The 4,645-nt window shown below is 36.2% G+C and overlaps 1 protein-coding gene across 3 annotated transcripts in view; it reads right to left on the reverse strand.

Annotated features, from left to right (window-relative positions):
- LOC108968473 (sialin) overlaps nt 1-2,566 on the reverse strand; it is a 22,657-nt gene extending 20,091 nt beyond the window's left edge. Inside the window, exon 1 of one of the 3 annotated variants that reach the window (XM_018932526.1) lies at nt 2,325-2,566. The gene's annotated coding sequence lies outside the window, so the exon portion shown is untranslated. Of the gene's footprint in view, nt 1-1,841; nt 2,098-2,324 lie in introns of those variants that run through there. The other 2 variants (XM_018932525.1, XM_018932527.1) reach the window with 2 other exon arrangements.
- Nucleotides 2,567-4,645: the final 2,079 nt, after the last annotated feature.

The following is a 4,645-nucleotide window of genomic DNA, read 5'->3' on the forward strand; positions in this document are numbered from 1 at the left end:
GACCACCACTACAAGAACTGAACCCACGGTATACTAAAAAAACTGTCAAACATGGTGGATCATCAGTCATGGTATGGGGGTGTTTTACTTCATGCGDAGTAGGACCACTTGTACAAATTGAGGGCAAAATGACTGGCAGTATGTACAGAGACATTTTAGCCGATCTGATCCGGTTGTTATACTATATCTACATGTATTTTGAGTAAGACCACTATTTCTAATTGGATTGACAAGCAATTTCGCAGCAGAATCGCAGCTTCAGACCAATATCCAGCATTATGGGATTCAGCCAAACTACTGTGGCAAATTTCATCATTGAACTCTCCAGCCGCTTAAGACAGGCTCATCCGTCGGCTTTGTCTACTGTATTGTTTTGAATCTTCGTCAGACATTAAAGAGGATTTTAATGAAGCGACAGGAGTGTTAGTTGATGCATCAAAGGTTCGGCGAAGGCTGAAAGAGGCAGGTTTCAATAGCGTCCTGGAAAACATCATGTTTCAGCCAAATAATGCGAAACAACGGTAAGTATGGATAAAAATGAAAATTTGTTGTTACTAGAGTGGGAGACCGTGTTCTTTTCGGCTGATTCCAAATTAAATTTCTTTCGATCAGTTGGTGTGCAAAGAGGCTCATTTATTCACTAAGTAATCTCGGTTGATATCAACATATGAGCTTATGGAATACTTTTCGCAGTCAGTTTCATATTTAACTGCTTTACCGTTATATATTTGAACAGCTGATTAAGCGAGGTTGTTTGTAAAAAATATTCCTAAATTATTTGGTGTAAGTGGTTGTGAACCGATTTCATCCATATTTCGTACATGTCATCAGGGTGTTAAGAAAATATTATATACCCACTTTCAATTAAAAAAAAGCCTGGGTGCAGCTTCGATCTGCCATTTCTTTCGTAAAATTTGGTGTTTCTGACGGTTTTTGTTAGTCGGTTAACGCACTTTTAGTGATTTTCAACATAACCTTTGTAAGGGAGATGGGCGTGGTTATTATCCGAGTTCTTCCATTTTTGAACTGTATATGGAAATTCCTAATAGAAATGACCCTATAGAGTTTGGTTGACATAGCTATAGTAGTTTCCAAGATATGTACAAAAAAATTAGTAAGGGGCGGGCCACGCCCACTTTTCCAAAAAAAATTACGTCCAAATATGACCCTCCCTAATGCGATCCTTTGTGCCAAATTTCATTTTCATATCTTTGTTTATGGCTTAGTTATGATACTTTATAAGTTTTCGGTTTTCGCCATTTTGTGGGCGTGACAACCGTTATGTGAACAAAACTATAATACTCTCTTTAGCGACTTTGTTGCGAGAGTATAAAAATTAAAAAATATATTAATTTCATTATAGTGTAAATGAAAATAAATTAAAAAAATAAAAAATATCGTTTTTTCTTGGCACGTCAGTCTCTCACATTTCGAGCTCATTTTGTAAAGGTCGCTATCTTTGAATTGATTTATCTAAATCTGAATGTATTTTGTTTTTAATTTTTAATATTTTTAAAAATTTTGAATGGTAAGATTCGCGTGACCACCAGTGTATATATATAATTTTTACACTCGTAAAATAATCACTAACATTAATAATGCTTTGTTGTTACTAATTTAGAAACCGGTAATTATTATTTAGTAACGTGCTCTGTAGAGTTCAACTTTACAGATGTCGGCACTAACAAGTGAAAAATTTTATCTTTGCACTTTGAATAATAAAATATCAAGTCACTTTCTGCAATCTTTCATTATCTCTTGCATTTTCTAATCCACAAGCTCAAATAAAACACAATTTTCTTGCCTTTTCCTGCTCGATTAAAAGAAACAGATTTGCATACTTAAGAATTAATTAATGACTTGCACTTGTAAATATAATTCTCCTTTGTCTGCGATACACGCTTAAGACCGTAGCAAAAATTGCACACGCGCAGAAACGGACGCAGAGTGATTTCCCGCAAAACCGACACAAGCGAAAACCAAACCAAACCGGGAACTGTAACACTGAGTCAAATTGGACGCGATCGTTTTAGCGCTGTGCGTAGACGGAACCGCGCTGAACGCCCGAAATGAAACACGTTTGTCGCGGCTCAGCTGTGCAAGTGCACTGATTGCTGAAAAAGTCGGCTTCGAGCCGAAGCTACCAAGCAAGCCACGCTCGCGTTGTACACTTGAAAGTATATAAGTATATATACATATGTACATATAGTATATATATATATGCAAGAGTATTGTGTGTCAAAGCGCCACAGGCATTTCAAGCCGAACAAGCTTGGCTACAAACAGTCATGAGTACATTTCCAACAACAACTTGCCTAAATTACCTGATAACTGTCGGTCTGCGTTCCGTATACTCGTGTACTCGCGTCTCAGTTACCGTTAATATATAAATATTTTTGTTTAATTTGAAATTCCGCCTGCGTTCACTTTGCTCTTAGCCACACTTTCAATTGATTAGTAGTCGACTTGTTGTTACAACTTCGAAGTTTTGATTACTATACAGTAATTTTGTACAACAACAACTAGTGCAGTGTGCAAAGCCACAGCCGCGTTATGCCGATTTCAGCGTACGAGTCTCGAAAAGCGACTGACGAGCGTCTCGAACTATTACCTTCTAACTTTCTTTCTTTTCGCAAAAGTCGGGCGACGCTTTCGGCCGCTTGATCGTGTCGTTTATTGATATATCCTATAGTTATGAGCACACGATGGCATTTGCGTAATTAATCTCTTCCAACTGGTTTTACAAGCCACTATAAAGGAAAATAAAGCAGGCATTAATGCTTGTCTTAACAGAATTTACTGTTGCGACTGGTAGTAAATACACAAACACATTGACAACTTTTAGTGTCTTCAGAACACCACGGCGTATGAGCCTTATCAAACGTCGCTTATAATCGACCACACGCACCCACACACACATATATATATACTATTCTAAGTAAAAATACGGTTATTAAGTAATTACCTGTTAGCTCATAAAGTTAGTATTAGGATAGTGAAAGTGTCGATTTCGATGTTAAAATCCCTACCATAATAATAAAAAGCACGATTAAGCATATAAACAACTCCATATAAACCCAAACACATACAGACGTTTGCAGAGACGGCGCATGCGAGTTCTAAATATCTAGCTAAATATTTACCCCCTGCTGCTTCAGCTATTAAAAGATAAGTTTATAGAGTGATAGCTGCAAATAAGCGTGTGTTTTGATAAAATATTTATTGCTTTATATAACTCACATTTTAGGCGATATATCGTTGAATGGAAATGTCAAGTTTATAACCTTAGAGTAGAACCATTATGTAGGCTAAACAATTTGTTATCAATCTAAGTTTATCTGAATACGCTCGACCACTAGTTCATTATATGGATCATTAGTTTGTCAAATATATCATTTGAGTTAAACAACTTTTGTTATAGTGAAAAAAAATAGATAAAAAGTAATCTGGCATATTGGTTAGGATTATCAACCGAACGTTTACAACATATCATTCACGAATATTTGGGCATCAGAAAGCTCTTTGCAAAGTGGGAGCCACGCCAGCCTTCTTTTGACCAAAACTAACGACGGCTTGTTTATTCGTAGAAGTGTTTGAAGATGTTTAAAAGTAATAAACCTAAGTGGTTGCGTCGATATGTGATAATTCACCCGAGTGAAAGAACGCATATATATTCTGGAATGCGCAATTTATTGAATTTTAATTTTATTGAAAAACAAGAGCCCATCAGCAGCAACTATTACATAGAGTTATTGGACCGCTTGGAGAACGAAATCATCGAAAACGGGCGCATTTGACAAAAAGGAAGTCCTACATATTTTACCGTGTCAGAAGTCTGTGAGAACGATGGTAAAAACCCATGAATTGGGCTTTGAACTGACTGGGTATCCATCGTATTCTCAATATCTAGCCCCTTTGACTTTTTTCTGTTCTGGTAAGAAAAGAAAACTTCATCGAATCAAAAGGTGATTGCAGAAACGCAAAAACTGAGCCACACTTTGAACAAGACAAATCGAAGTGCTAATATGATATCGACTGGAAGATATTTATAATGAGGGTAGCACCCTTAAAGGGAACTATGTTTAATAAAAAAATCGAATTTTACAAAAAAAAAAAAAATGTGTTTTAGTGTGGTTGGCTGGGACTTTTCAATTGATCTGTTGATTTACAAAAATATTTTCTGGTATTTCAATAAAATTATTTATTAGCAAATACAAACATGCGAAATACACTTGCTATAAGGCTCGACTGGGATGGCCTTCTGTGGTTCCAGCGATTTCTTTTTTTTTTTTTTTTTGTTTTGTTTTGTTGGGCTTCGGCTCATTTGTGTGGCGCCATGCGCCATGCACTAGATTGTTGAATAGTTGCGACGTCATATTCATAAATCTACATCCCATCCCCAGTACTGATGCGTTTATTAAGAGATCGGCTATCAGCTATGTTTTTAAGCAGCCACTTTGCAAACTTTAATTGAGATCGTTTTTGCAAAAGATTCATGGCTTTTAGTACGAATCTAGCATTGACAAGCTTTGTACTCGAAACATTAATTAAACTGTTGAGTTGATCCGTGAAAGATTTTGAAAATCTTCGCTAAATGTATCTCTCTTTCTTTCTTTAATTATTTCAATATTATCACCATTAATAG

The sequence above is a fragment of the Bactrocera latifrons genome, unplaced genomic scaffold, assembly GCF_001853355.1.
Source record: "Bactrocera latifrons isolate USDA-ARS-PBARC rearing strain unplaced genomic scaffold, ASM185335v1 scaffold_217, whole genome shotgun sequence".
Lineage (NCBI taxonomy): Eukaryota > Metazoa > Arthropoda > Insecta > Diptera > Tephritidae > Bactrocera > Bactrocera latifrons.